The following is a 15,088-nucleotide window of genomic DNA, read 5'->3' on the forward strand; positions in this document are numbered from 1 at the left end:
CGCGGCGGCGGGGGCGGGGCGGTCCCGGGGGGCAGCCGTCCGTGAGGCTGAAGTTGGTTCCTTATTCCTGGTGCCTTTTTGAAAGCGAATCTAGACCCAATCAACACTTGCTATTAATGAATAACTTCTCCCATCCTACACGGGGAGAAGTTCATTAGCTACACATCTCCTAATTAGCATGTCAAATAATATCTCACATCAAGAACAGAGCCAGAAACGAAGGTCAGATTAGGATGGGATTATGGGGAAAGAGACTTCTTGGGCCACCCCAGATTTGGTGGCGATGCCACTGGGGGACCCTCCCAAAGACGGCTGACCACTGCCCCACCCGGCCCAAAGCGCGTCCTGCCAGGCCAGCTGCCCACTACCATCCCCATGCCACAGTGCTAAGTATAATGGCTTAAAGAAGGAACTGGATTTGGGGGTGGGTTATGGCTAGAAATCCTGGTTGGGCCTCCCCAGACCACACCTCCGCGCCCCGGGGGGACCATGGGCTTGCCCGGCCCAAAGACCGGCTTGGCCGTGCCAGGCTGCCCACTGACACTGTGCTAAGTGTCTGGACCCGAATAAGGACCTGGGATTATACCCAGAAACCCTTCTTGGGCCACCCCAGGCCGCACCTCTCTGGCATGGAGGGACGCTCCTGGACAGCTGTGACCAGAGACCTGCCTGGCCCAAAACGTGGTTTCGTCGCACCCTTCTCCGCACCCCCAGGGCATGTGTATAGCTAGATAAGGCCCTAGGGATTTTTCAACAGCATTTCACATTTACATCCAACCGCCACCCAGAAACTTGGAAAATAACTTAGAGCTGGGTGTTGTAATTTGCTCGCTCACCAGCAAATGTTAAATTAGAACAAGTTTATCACAAGGGAAGAGTGGTACTCCCTAAGCAAAACCTTAATTATTAGCCTTTAACTGCAGCTCAAAATGCATCACAGTCACGGTCAGACAGCCAGACGAAGCCTGTTGTTATGTTACTGGCTACGGGGGCTGCAGTTAGCACCACAGCAGGAAGAAACTGCGCTCTGGGCCAGGCAAGACTCTGGTCAGGGATGTCCGGGGGAGTCCCCCGGTACCACAGAGTCATAGTGTGGGGCGGCCAAGAAGGATTTCCATTTCTAATCCCAGCCCAAAAAGAGCTCCCTATTCAAGCCACTGTCCTTAGTACAATTGCTGGCGGGGGTGGGTAAGAAGGATTTCTAGCTGCAATCTTGGCCCAAAAGCCTTGGGTCCACATATCTAGCACAGTGGCTGGGGGTGCTGTCTCTTGGCACCCTGGCACTTTTGGGTCCGCCTTTTGGGTCCGGCAAGTCTCTATTCAGAGATTTCTGGAAGCATCCCCCCCGCTGCCACAGAGGCATGGTCTGGGGTGGCCAAGAAGGATTTCTGGGTGTAATCCCGGCCCAAATCCAGTTCTTTATTCAAACCGTTATACTTAGTAGAGTGGCATGGGGGCTGGTGTCAGATGGCAGCCTGGCACGGCCAAACTGCACTTTGGGCCAGGCAGGACTGTGGTTGGGGTCTTTGGGATGGTCCCCCAGTGGCATCGCCATGAAATTTGAGGTGGCCCCAGAAGTATTTTGCCCCATAAATCCATCCTAATCTGACCCTTCGTTTAGGGCTCTGTTCTTGATGTGAGATATTATTTTACATATTAATTGGTGTAGCTAATGAAATTCTCTCTTTTTAGGATGTGGATTTCATGAATAACAAGTTTTCACTGGGTCTAGATTAGCTTTCAGACAGGAACCGGGAATAAGGAACCAACTCCAGCCGCATCCGCCTGTGCCCGTCCGTGTGAAGGAGGAGCTCGATCCAGGAGGTCACGTAGCGTCATGTCTGCATCTGACAGCTGTGAATCCGTGGAGCTGCTACACGTACCCCGGCTGTGCCGGGGACCCACGCCGAGTACCGAGCAGCGCCGCGCTCCCGGGCTTCCTCGCGGCCGCTGCCGGGGCGGCGCACTCCAGGCGCGGCGCCGAGCCCGCAGCCGGGAGCGAAAGGCGGGGACAGCCCAGCCCAGTGCCGCCCTGCAGCTGCGTGCCTCGGCAGGTAAGACGCGGGCTGCGCGCACGCGGGGGCTCTCCCGCGGGGCACCGACGCCACCACGAAAAGGCAGAGGAAAGCACCCCCCGCCCTGCTCCTCCCCGCGCTTCCGCCGGGCCTTTCAAGCCCGGTGATGAGGGCAGAGAGAAGCCTTCACAGGCAGCGACCCGGCCCGGCCGGCATCGGAGTCTCGCGTTTCCATTGGCCACCTCGAGCCGTACGGCGATTGGGTGGCGTGGAGACATGGGCGGGGTCAGGGCCGCAACGCCCTTCTTTGCTCTGATTGGCTTTTGTTGGAGGGTCGGTTCCAAGAGGTCGCCCCCGCGCCTTCTTCGCGTTCTGATTGGATGTCCGGGAGCGGTGGGTGTGTGCAAGCGTGTGCGTGCCGATTGGTCCGACTGCGGTGCCCAGCGGCCCCGCTCCGCCAGCGCCGCCCGGCCCGGAGCCCGCGCCCCGCAGCGCTGTAGCCCGCGGCGTGCGCAGGCAGGAGCTGTGCTGCGGTCCGTCTTGAAGCTGGAAGTTGCGTGTGTGTCTGTCCCGGGCCCCGTCCCTGGCCTCCTCCTGCCGGGCTGGCCGCCCTGCCTCCTGCACGCCGTGCGAGCACCGTTTGCTTCTGGGCTGGCGCTGAAACGTCTCCGGGCGCGCCCGCACGGCACCGCGTTTCCCTTTTTTTTTAAAGTGAAAGATGAAGTCAAACCTGTTGTTGTGCGGGACATCAGTTCGGCTCTAGGGGAGCGAGCCCGGGATCTCTGGTGTCGCACAGGGCGTTGAAGTGACGGGGTTGTTCGCTGCCTCACTCACTTTGAAACACTTCGGTTGTACAGAGATGCCCAGGGCCGGAAGGGACGTCCGCGGCCCGTCCAGTCCGACCCTGCCCCGGCCCACCCACCCGGGGGTCACGTTATCCCAGCCAGGGGCCTGTCCAGGTCTCCTCTGGGAGCCCCCAGGGACGGGGCGAGCGCCCCCCAGGGAGCCGGTTCCAGAGCCTGGCAGCCCTGCCCCTGGAGAACAGTTTCTGCTGTCTAGTCTAAACCTGCTCTCCAGCCTCTTGTGGCCGTTGTTCCTTGTCGTTCCAGGGCCGCCCTGGTGAACAGATCCCCGCCCACTTCATGTTGCTCCCCCTTACGCATGTGTACCCCACCAAGGGCCCCTCTCGGCCTTCCCGTGGAGAGGCTGAGGTCCCTTAGCCTTTCCTTGTGGGGCTTCCCCTGCAGGCCTCCAGTCAGACGCGTGGCCCTTCTTTGAACCCTCTCCAGGCTGTCCGCACCCCACTTGACCTGCAGCACCCAGAACTGGACGCAGTACTCCAGCCACGGCCTGACCAGTGCTGCATACAGGGTCTGATGGCAGTTCTTCCTCCCTAGACACAGCACCTTGCACTTGTCCTTACTGAATTGCATCCTGTTGCTCTCTGCCCACTTCCTCAGCCAGTCTAGGTCAGCCTGGCTCTGGTTCCTCCTCCCCAGGGTGTTAGCTTCACCCCATATTTTAGTGTCATCCACGAATCTGGAGAGGGTGCTTCCCACCCCCTTGTCCAGATCACTGATGAAGATGACACTTTTTCATGCTCTGGGGACCAGGAGCATGGCCACCTCCCCTTGTGGGGGCTGCTTCCTTTTGGGGTCCCTGGTGCACCAGCCGGAGGAGCTCCAGGCTGCACTCCAGCGACTGCATACCATCAGGATTGGTGAGTGGGTGATTGACTCCTACTGCCAGGCCCTGCACCCCCTGGAGGCGGAGGGTAGACCCAGGTCACCTTCCGGAACAAGGGAGGACTCAGGGACCTCCAATGCTGTCCAGCCAGGGGGCTGGACCAAGGTGGTCGAGGGCCCCAAGGCCCGCCACACCAGAGTCCACCCCCCGCTGGAGCTTAGCAACAGGTCCGCACCTCTTGCAGCCCCAGCAGAGCCTGCCAAGCTGCCAGCTCCCGCGGGCAACACGGGCTCAACTGCAGGTATCGCCCCCCACTCTCCCCAAGACAAAACGCGAAGTGTTTGTCGTGAGAGACTCCATCCTGAGGGGGACTGAGGGGGTAATCTGCTGCCCTGACTCCTTAGCCTGGGAAGTCTGCAGCTTCCCCGGAGTCCAAATCCAAGACATTGTGGAGAAGATCCCTGGGCTTCTCCGGCCCCATGCTCCTTGTCCATGTGGGTACCAATGACACAGCTCGCAGCGCTCCCAGCCAGGCCATGAGGCACTACAGGGATTTGGGAGCGGGGCTAAAGGGGTTGGGGGTTCAGGTGGTGTTTTCTTCGATCCTCCCAGTGTTGGGCTATGGGCTGTGGAGGGAAAGGAGGAGCCAGGTAGTGAACCAAAGGCTGCGGAGCTGGTGTCATCGGGAAGGCTTTGGCTTCCATGACCACAGCCCGCTCTTTGGCAAGAGAGGCAGCGAGCTGCTGGGAAGAGATGGCCTCCACCTCTCCCCCCTGGGGAGGCAGCTCTTCTCAGCCAGACTGGCCGACCTGCTCCACCGGGCTTTAAAATAAGCCTGCCGGGGGACTACCGCCACTTCTGGCCTGCTGAGCAACCCTTGCAAAGCCAGCAGGCCAAGGCACTAAAGGGAACCCACCCCTGCCCCAGCCCTGGTACAATCTGTGGGCAAGGCAAGGGCCCCCCAAGAGGACACTTGCACATCTATACACAAATGGCAGGAGCTTGGGGAATAAACTCAACACAAATAATTATGATGTCATAGGGATAATGGAGACCTGGTGGGACTCCACCCATGATTGGACCACACACAGGTATAGCTGGCTATACCCTGTGCAGGAGGGACTGCGTAGGTAAAATGGGCGGGAGTGTAGATCTCTATGTCAAGGAAAGCTATGTGTCCCTGAGAGCAGACACTGGCGCCCAGGGTGGATGACTGGAGATCCTCTGGGTGAAAATCCGTGGGGAACATGGCACAGGGGACACAATGGTGGGAGTCTATTACAGACCTCCTACCCAGGATCAAGACCTTGGCCAGGAGTTTGCCAGAGAATTGGCTGAGGCCACGCACTCCCGGCGCATGGTTGTCACAGTAGGCTTTAACTACCCCGAAATCTCGTGGGAGACCTGACGCAAGAAGTCAACAGGGCAATGAGAGGCAAAGGCTGCTTGACCTGGTATTGGCAACCGGGGAGGACCTAATCAGTGACCTAGTAATCGAAGGGAAGCTGGGTGACAGTGACCACGAACTGATCACCTTCACCATTTGCTGTAAAGCTGGCAAGTCAGTCAGCAATACAGGAGTCCATGACTTCAGGAAAGCCAACTCTGACAAGCTCAGGAGGCTTGTCAGTGAGGCCCTAAGGGACCACGACCCCAGGGGAAGGAGAGTTCAGGAAGAGTAGTCACTCCTCAAGGGAGCAATCCTGGATGAACAAACAAAGTCTGTTCTGTCTCAGAGGCCAGGCAGCAAAAGGGCACAGCAGCCCCCTCGGCTCTCCAGGGACCTAGCAGACCTGCTGTGTCTAAAAAGACAGACCTACAAAGGATGGAGGAATATTCTGCACTGGCCCAGTCCTGCAGGGAGCGAACCAGGAAAGCCAGGGCTGCAACTGAACTCCAACTAGTGACATGTATCAAGGACAATCAAAAGTCTTTTTTTAGATATGTGGGGAGCCAGAGAAAAGCAAGGGCAACATTGGACCCCTGCTGAACCAGATGGGACAACTGACAACCGACGCCCAGGAAAAAGCCACTTTACTAAATGGGTACTTTGCATTGGTTTTTCACCAGTCCCGAGGGACACCCCTCCCCGTTATGGGATGAGAACACTTGGGTGAGGGTGATTCCCTGCCCTCCATCAATGCTGACCTCGTGAAGGAACACCTTGACAGGCTGGACACCTTCAAGTCAGCTGGCCCTGACAGTCTACATCCCAGAATATTCAAGGAGCTGGTGAGCATCATAGCCCAGCGCCTGGCACTCTGGTGAAGTGTCCAAAGACTGGAAGAAGGCCAATGTGGTGCTGATCTTCAAGAAAGGGAGGAAAGTGGATCCGGCTAACTACAGGCCCATCAACCTGACCTCTATCCCGGGGAAAGTCTTAGAAAAGATCATCAGAGAGGCCATCCTTAACAGTCTGGCAGATGGCAATATCCTGAGGGATAGCCAACATGGGTTTGCTGCAGGTAGGTCCTGCTTGACCAATCTTATTTCCTTTTACGATCAGGTGACCTATCACCTGGACAAGGGAGAAGAAATTGATGTTGTATATCTTGACTTTAAAAAAGCCTTCGATCTGGTATCCTATGGTCACCTCTTGGTGAAACTGGCCAGTTGTGGCCTTGGCTCCACCACGATCTGCTGGCTGGGAAATTGGCTCCATGGTCGGACCCAGAGGGTGTTGCTTGACAGAGGTCAATCATCATGGTGCCCTGTGGCCAGCGGGGTCCCCCAAGGCTCTGTCCTAGGGCCTATTCTGTTTAACATCTTCATCAATGATGTGGACATTGGAGTCAGGAGCGGACTGGCCAAGTTTGCCGATGACACCAAACTTTGGGGCAAAGCATCCACGCCAGAAGAGAGGCGGGTGATCCAGGCTGACCTGGACAGGCTCACCCAATGGGCGGACGAGAATCTGATGGCGTTTAACACTGAAAAATGCAAGCCTCTCCACCTTGGGAGGAAAAACCTGCAGCAGCCTTATAAGCTTGGCAGAGCTACGCTGGCTAGCACTACAGACGAGAGGGACTTGGAGGGGGTCAGGATAGACCACGAGACGAACATGAGCCTGCAATGCGATGCTGCGGCTAGTAAAGTGAGCAAAACACTGGCTTGCATCCATAGCCGCTTCTCAAGCAAATCCCGGGACGTCATTCTCCCCTTGTACTCGGCCTCGGTGAGGCTGCAGCTGGAGTACTGGAGTCCCGTGATGGGAGTACTGTGTCCACAGTTCAAAAAGGATGTGGAGAAGCTTGAGAGAGTGCAGAGGAGAGAGAGCCACACGCATTATCAGAGGTCAGGATAACAGAGCGTATGATGAAAGGCTGAGAATTATGGGACTCTTCAGCCTGGAAAAGTGCAGGCTCAGAGGTGATCTGGTAGCCACATATAAGTTTATCAGGGGTGCTCACCAGGATCTGGGGGGGGGGACATCTGTTCACCAGAGCACCCCAAGGGGTGTCAAGGTCAAATGGTCACAAACTCCTCCATGACCATTTCAGGCTGGACATGTGGAAGAATTTCTTTACTGTCCAAGCCCCCAAGGGCTGGAATATTCTGCCACCAGAGGTGGTTCAAGCACCTACATTGAACACCTTCAAGAGACATTTGGATGTTTATCTTGCTGGGATTCTTTGACCCCCTGATGACTTCCTGCCCCTGGGACAGGGGGCTGGGCTCGATGATCTTCCAAGGTCCCTTCCAGCACGAATGTCTATGAAACCTATGAAAACCACCTGCGCCCCCCAACCCCCTAAGCCCTGCTCCCAGAGCCCTGTAGTCTCTCATGGCCCGGTTGGGATTGCTCTGAGCCGTGTCATTCCTGCCAACATGGATAAGGAGCATGGGGTAGCACTCAGAGGGCTGGAGAATCTTTGGGAGCCTCTCGGCTATGTCCCGGATGTGAACCCCCCCAGGAAGTAGCAGACCTCCCAGGCAAGGGGGTCAGGGTGGCAGATTGCCCCCTCAGTCCCGCTCAGGAGGGAGTCTCCCATGACGAGCACTCTGCGTTTTGTCTTAGGGAGAGTAGTGGTGGGTGATCCTCCCTTGCCTTCAGGAGCTGGCATCTCCGCAGGCTCTGCTGGGGCTGCAAGAGGTTGTACCTGTTGCTAAGCTCCAGCGGGGGGTGGACCTTGGTGTGGCCGGCCTTGGGGCCCTCAACCACCTTGGTCCAACCCCCTGGCTGGACAGCATAGGAGGTCCCTGAGTCCTCCCTCGTCCTGGAAGGCGACCTGGGTCTACCCTCTGCCTCCAGGGGGTGAAGGGCCTGGCAGTAGGAGTCAGTCTCTGTGGTCTGGAGCTCCTCTATCTGACACCCCAGAGACTGCAGAGTGGAGCAAACCCCACAAGGGAAGTTGGCCATGCTCCCTGGTCCCACGTGCCTGGAGCCGTGCCAGGCAGCCCCCGCAGCCGAGAGTCAGGGGCTCCGTCCTCGTGGGGCCGGAACCGCGGGTCCGTCTTGGGGAGACCTCTGAGATGCCAGAGGGGGAAGCTGCAGACTCCGAGGGGACCCACTGGGTGCGGCACATGCCCATCTGCATCGTGCCGCTGGGAGGCCAGCTGCTGATGGGACTGGCTTCCCTGGGGTGTGCTGGCAGGGCCGCGAGCCCTCCCGCTTACCCTGCTGCGCAGACTCATGCACTAACTCATGTGCTGGGCAGACAAGCGTGCCTGGTTGCACGGCCTGTTCACAAGCCTCCGGCTGCGCTCTCTGCGGGGCTGGGCGAAGTGACCTGGGGCAGGGCAAGACCCTCCTCGGCTCCTCTCAGCTGCCTCCCCACAGCTCAGCTGGGCTAGTCCCCCCCACCGTGGACCCCGCTTTCCTCTGGCTGTGCTGGGGCTCAGTGGTGGCGCTCCGTGGCGGTTGGGGGTCACTGGGGGACTTCAGGGGTGTGGGGGGGGCGCAACGGCTTGCACCTGTGCATCTCGCGCAGCTCCCTGAGCCGGACTGATGGGTGAGGTGTTTTCTTCTTTTTCCAGCGGCTCAGTCTTGCGGCGAACAATATACAAGGGAATGTTGTGCCATGGTGATGGAGGAACAGGTTGTTGAAAGGTGGGCTGGGTTAGTGGGGGTGTATTTGGCCTGGGGAGTATTTGGGTGGGGGAGGAAAACCCTGATGTGGGATAGTGTCCAGAGCTCCAGGCTTCCCAGGCGATGATGCAAAGGAGAGGACTGCGGTCCTCAGGAGTGCCCCACGGCTGGACAGTGTAAGCCTGGGTTGAGTTTAGCCAGGCTGCTAGTCCTGACTCTTTGTAAAGGCTAAAAATAGCCTTTGAGTATATTGGGGGTTTCAGGGTTTGCCCCTTGTATGTGGGTGAAGATCTTGCCCTTGGATGTGCTGGGGTGGAGGAGCTGGTGCCTGCCTGTTGCTGTCACCACTGGCCTCCCTTCATTTCTGGGAACTGCACTTTGTTCTGTCTCTCTGGGTTTGTCACTGGTGTTTCTTTCTAGTTTGATCTTTAAAATCACAGCAGCACTTTTTGCTCTTTCTTTGCTCTTCCCAGAGCTGGAAGGAGGGCTGTGATGGCCCTTAAATTGGTCCCCTGATTTGGGAGGGGTCTGACTGCACCTTGCGTGCCTTGTTTGGGGGTGGCTGTGTGCTGCTTCTGGAGTCCTGGGTTGATGGGGGGGGGGGGTGTCTCCCCTCAGTACTATGAGAGGTGAATAGTGTTCCGTGTAGTAATTGCTTGTTGTTTTGGGGTGATGCCAATGTCTGAATCCTGAGCAGAGAAGAGCTGAGGTAAAGGTGAAGCGACCTAGAGCCGGCGCCGTGTAGGAGGAGGTGGAGGAATCTGGCGGCCGTACACCTGTGGGCATTTCTGGCTCTCCTGGAGGTAGGCCTTTGCCCGTTGAGTGGAGCTGTGGGCATGGGCAGAGCCTGTAGTGCGTAAGATGTTACTCTCAGTGGCGTGGGATTGTCTTCCAGTGGAGGCCTTCTTCTTTGCCCTTTTGTTTGGTAGTGAAGTTTCCTGTGTGCCCTCAGGAGGTGCCTGCATCCCCTGTGTGCGGAGGATGGCAAGCAGGGATGAGGGGGGGCTGGAGAAGGAGCAGCGTGATGCCAGGTGCCGTGAGTCCTGGCTCTCGGGGCTGAGGCCTTCCCTACGGCAGGGCGGGAGCACCCTGGCCTGCCTTGGAGAGCTTTGAGCTGGGGGCTGGGCGTGTGGAGTGGGAATTCTCCCCGTGGGTCCCTTCTTCTGTTCGGCTGTGCCTCTGAGGGTTACTGCCTGTTCTGTCTCTGAGCTGTTGGGTGAAAGGTGGACCACCCTGCACGCAGGAAGCTGCCCTCCCTGTTGCCTTCCTTTTGATTCTGATGCTTCTTCACCTGCTGGCCGTGACCGCACAGCATGGCTGCCCTGTAATCAGGGCCCAGGCCCAGGGCTGTAGCTGGCTACTGGCGGAGAAGCCACCCAGTTAAAAGGGTGCGTGCTGCTTTCTGCCCAGAGGCAAGACTGAGCTGTGCGGTGCCTTGTATGTTGTAGCTGCCCCCTAGGAAGTGTGTCAGACCACTGCCATAGCTGGCTGCTGGGGGAAAGACCCTCCTGCAAGCAAGGCGCATGTCTCTTATTCCTCTTGTTTCTGCTGCGCAGGTTACTCTGCTTCCTTGAGCGTTGTGACCTTCCTGTACCTTGGGCTCAGGTCTCCAGACTCCTCTTTTCTGCTGTCCTCGACACTTTTCAGAAGCTCTCCTAGCCCCCACCTTTCCCCCCCGGTAATCCGAGGGTTCGTCACCCCCAACCTCAACTTGGGGGCTGAGGCCTCGTTTAGTCCTTTGGGCGCTGTGGCTTCTGTGACAGGAGGCTAAAGTCACGGGCCTTTTATCCTCCAGACATGGGGCAGCTTTGACCCCTGATTCAGACCACCTGGGGCACCTGTCAGCTGACATTCAGGTCTTTGCAGGTTTTCTCCAGGCTTCATGCCCCAGCAGCTAGCTGTGTGCAGGGAGCACTGCCCTGTAAGCAGGGTTGCCAGTGCTTGTGGTCACTGTTCATGTGCCACCCCAGCAGTTGTGTCTAGAGTCCTTGTGCTTTGCACACTGCTTCTGATGCCTCCAGCAGCCGAGCCTGCAGATATCTGCGCTCCCCCATTTCCATCGATGGCAGACAGATTTGCAGTAGATTCAGGTAAGAGAGGGAGACAAGTCTGAAGTGCCAGTGGTCCCACAGTCCCATCCTCCGAGGTGGCAAGTTACGTGCAGTGTCTGTCTCTGTTTATTATAGGCCCTGGTAGGAGAAGCAGAAAAGATGACACACAAGCAGGAGTCAACTGCAATTCAAAAAGGATTTGGAGACGCTTGAGAGAGCGCAGAGAAGAGCCACACGCATGATCAGAGGTGAGGAAAACAGACCTTACGACGACAGGCTGAGAGCCAGTGGGCTCTTTAGCCTGAAAAAGCACAGGCTCCTGGGTGATCTGATGGCCACCTATAACCTTATCGGGGTGACCACCAGTATCTGGGGGAACAACTGTTCACCAGAGCGCTTGCAATCTCTCATTGTAGGGTCTACCCTGTTGTCCCCGGATCATGTGGGTGGCCCTCCTCTGTACCCTCTCCACGTTGTCCACATCCCTCCTGAAGTGCGGTGCCCAGAACTGGACGCAGTCCTCCAGCTGCGGCCTGACCAGTGCCGAAGAGAGGGGGAGGATCACCTCCCTGGACCTGCTTGAGACGTACCTGTGGATGCACGACAAGGTCCGATTAACCCTGCCAACCGTGACCTCGCATTGTCGGCCCACGTTCATCTTGGAGTCAGTAATGACTCCAAGATCCCGTTCTGCCTCCGTGCTCTCAAGAAGGGAGTTTCCCATCTTATAAGTGTGCTGCTGGTTTCTACTGCCCAAGTGCAGCACCCTGCACTTGTCAGTATTGAAGTGCATCCTGTTTTTGTTAGCCCACCCCTGCAACCTATCCAGGTCTGGCTGCGGTTTTTTCCTCCCTACTAGCGTGCTCACCTCACCCCAAATTTTGGTATCATCAGCGAATTTAACCAGGTTGCTTTTCATCCCATCATCCAAATCACTGATAAACAGATTGAACAGCGCGGGCCCAAGGACCGAGCCCTGGGGGACTCTGCTGCCCACTTCCCCCCGGGTCGAATATGACCCGTCCACCACCACCCTCTGTGTGTGACCCTTCAGCCAATCTGCAGTCCATCCGACTGTGTAGGCACCAATGCCACAGTCACCCGCTTTCTTAATGAGGATGGGGTGGGAGACGGTGGCAAAGGCCCTGCTGAGCTCCAGAAAGACTACGTCCACGGCGACACCTGCATCCAATGCTTTTGTGACCTGATCATAGAAGGCAATCAGGTTGGTCTGACAGGACCTCCCCCTAATGAAACCGTGCTGGTTGCCCTTGAGCATCATCCCTGAAGCCAGCCCATCACAGATGTGCTCCTTGAGGAGTCTCAAAGAGTTTCCCTAGGATTCAGGTAAGACTGATGGGCCTATAGTTGCTTGGGTCCTCCCTCCTCCCTTTTTTAGAGACGGGGACCACGGTGGCTATCTTCCAGTCATCTGGCACCTGGCCCAAGCACCACGAGCGCTCATAAAGCTGTGCCAAGGGCCCTGCAATGACCCCAGCTAGCTCCCTCAACACCCTGGGGTGGAGAGCATCTGGATCCACTGACTTGAACACATCCAGCCCCTCCAGAAGCTCTCCAACCTGGTCCTCCCCAACCTGAGGTCTGGAGGCGTTCCCCTCGAGTCCGTCTTGCATCACAGCGGGGACGTCCCGGTCCCTGCCTAAGAAAACGGAGGTGAGGAATTGGTTAAAGAGTTCCGCTTTCTCCTCTGGCGCAACCACCAGATTGCCCAGCGTATCTTGCAGGGGCCACACATTACTCGGTGCCTTCTTCATCCTCCCTATATATTTGAAAAAGGACTTTTTATTACCTTTGATCTTGGACACTAGTCCTAGCTCTATGTCTGCCTTAGCTTTCCTGACAGCCCCCCTGCAGGCCCGAGCAGAGGAGGTATACTCCTCTTTGGAGACAGCACCCCCCTTCCACTGGGCATACGCCACCTTTTTGGCAATCAGGCATTCCCGGACACCCTTGGTGAGCCAGGGGGGCTTTCGGGCACTCCTGCCCCCCTTGCTTGTTGTTGGGATGGTCACCCCTTGGGCCCTGAGTATCATCTCCTTAAGGAACGACCACTCATCTTGGGCACTGAGCTCCCCCGCTCTTGGGAGCCCCAGCGCCTCTCCCACTAATCTCCTCAAGTTGTCGAAGTTGGCTCTCTTGAAGTCTAGGGCTACCGCCTTGCTGCAGCCCCTCGAGACCCTGTGCTGGACGATGAATTCCAGCAAATGATGATCGCTATCACCCAGGTGGTCGAGGACCTGGAGGCCCCTGACCAGGTCATCGCCTGTGACCAGGACCCGGTCCAACAGGGCATTTCCTCTGGTGGGACCGTGCACCTCCTGGATTAAGTGGAGGTCCTGTATCTCAGCCAGGAGCCTCCCGGGACAGTCTGACCTGGCTGACTGCTCCTCCCAGCAGATGTCCGGGTAATTGAAGTCACCCACGACAACTACATCCCTTACCATAAGTGCCTCTGCAAGCTGGCCCGAAAATTCCCGGTCCAGCTCCTCCCCTTGGCTAGGGGGTCGGCAGTTAGATCCCTCTTCCCACGGCCCCCTTGTATCTTGATCCAGAGCACTTGTGCTTGCCCCTCTGACCCCATTCTGCTGGCAGAGGATGTGTATTGCTCCTTGACATAGCGTGCCCACCCCACCTTTCCTTCCTTCTCTATCCTGCCTGTAAAGCCTGTAGCCCCTAATGCTAACTGCCCAGTTCTGGGATGAATCCCGCCACATTTCTGTAAGCCCTATTATGTCTGGGTCTGAACTGGCTATTCGGAGGGCAAATTCCTCCTGTTTATTGCCCATACTACCCCATACAGGGATAGGTTTTAGGTGGAGTACTGAGGATCCCGTAAACCAGAGTTATGTCATCTCCCCCTTCCTTTTCCAAGGCAGGGAGCTCTTTAGTACAGTGGGCATTGTGAGCTTGCTGTCATTTCCAGCTGCAAGTGGGCAGTCACTCCTTCCCCCACCCACTGCTGTTATCTGGGGTTTTGTTACATCCCCCAATTGCTGTGCACAACCTAGCCCTCCACCAAGAGGCACGGGACTCACACCTTCGTTACAGAGTGGCCCAGGGGTCCGGACGTGGGGTGCCAGGCATAGATGCAGGAAGAAGGACAGATGCCGGAACAGTGAGGAGGCCACAGGCTTCAACCCAGACCACAGGGAGGTCATCAGGCTCAGGGGTCTAAAGAGTTTCCTGTCACCCCATGAGACTCGGCTCCTGTCTGCACAGCTGTCCTGCTGCACAACAGTGCAGACTGCTCCATGTCTATCAGGCCAGAGGGAGGAGGCTACGCCCACCCTGCTGACAGGCGCTTCTCTCTGACTGGCTGGCTATGGCACTGGACTTCATCTCCCAAGTATGGGACGTCCAGAGCTATGCATGTTCATATCACCTGTTGTTCTCCGACGGTAAGAGACAGCACACACCCTGCGTACAGGAGGCTGTGCCACCGGCAGCCTCGTCTGGCAGCTGGCCTGGACCTTGATCACAGGGCAGCTGCGCTGCACAAGGCCACCAATCAGACCCATGGCCTTTAGAAATGAAGCGGCAGTGATGCATGCTTTGAATGCAGAGGTGTCCACCTTCCACTTGACTGCTGCAGAAGCGCAACACCGTCAAGGTCTGAGACCCATTTCTGGGTTACAGGAAGCTTACCCAAAGGCTCACACAGCCGAAATATGGCTAATACATGATCGAGACCTAAAGGCAGGGAGGTCGCTCTGTCCAGAGTCACTTTCCTTCTCATCACGTTTTGCTGGCTTTTTGCCTGTCATGGTTTGCCCACTACTTGTCCTTCCAGCAGCTGCAAAAAGGAAAAAGAAAAAAATAAGAACACAGCCCCACAAAAAAGTGGGGAGAGACAGCTTAGGTGTAAGGCATGGAGCCAGAGACTGGGACAGGAAGTTGTAACGTCTCCCTCTTTGGTCCATCCCTGTGACCCCTGTTGATCTGTCTTCTGTTTGACAGAGGGGCGAGCAGGAATCGCCTTGTTCAGCTTCCATAGACTGGATCAGTTGGAAATGAAAAGCCATAGGCCACGAGCCTACAGACCAATTCATACCATGGCACAAGATACAGCAGCACAAGGCACCTGGAATCCTACTTACAGGATGGTCCCCCCTCCCAACCACCGGCTTCCATGACAGAAAGCCAACCGAACAGTGGTTGTTCAGGTGGTACAGTTCATAGATGCCACAGATTTCATAGACATTCAGGCTGGAAGGGACCTTGGAAGATCAAGTCCAGCCCCCCCCCCCCCAGGGGCAGGCTGTTCCAGACCTTGGGGGCTTGGACAG

The 15,088-nt window shown here is 57.0% G+C and overlaps 2 long non-coding RNA genes across 2 annotated transcripts in view; one reads left to right on the top strand and one right to left on the bottom strand.

The window, feature by feature from the left end:
• Positions 1 to 14,235, bottom strand: part of LOC109309251 — a 15,070-nt gene extending 835 nt beyond the window's left edge. Inside the window, exons 1-2 of the long non-coding RNA XR_002100854.1 lie at positions 13,917 to 14,235; positions 7,366 to 7,371 (exon numbers count right to left, since the gene is read on the bottom strand). This is a non-coding gene — a long non-coding RNA (uncharacterized LOC109309251). The remainder of the gene's footprint in view (positions 1 to 7,365; positions 7,372 to 13,916) is intronic.
• Positions 13,092 to 15,088, top strand: part of LOC109309252 — a 13,963-nt gene continuing 11,966 nt past the window's right edge. The window contains exon 1 of the long non-coding RNA XR_002100855.1: positions 13,092 to 13,103. This is a non-coding gene — a long non-coding RNA (uncharacterized LOC109309252). The remainder of the gene's footprint in view (positions 13,104 to 15,088) is intronic.

This window comes from Crocodylus porosus, unplaced genomic scaffold (assembly GCF_001723895.1).
Source record: "Crocodylus porosus isolate Cpor-Errol unplaced genomic scaffold, CroPor_comp1, whole genome shotgun sequence".
NCBI classification, from domain to species: domain Eukaryota; kingdom Metazoa; phylum Chordata; order Crocodylia; family Crocodylidae; genus Crocodylus; species Crocodylus porosus.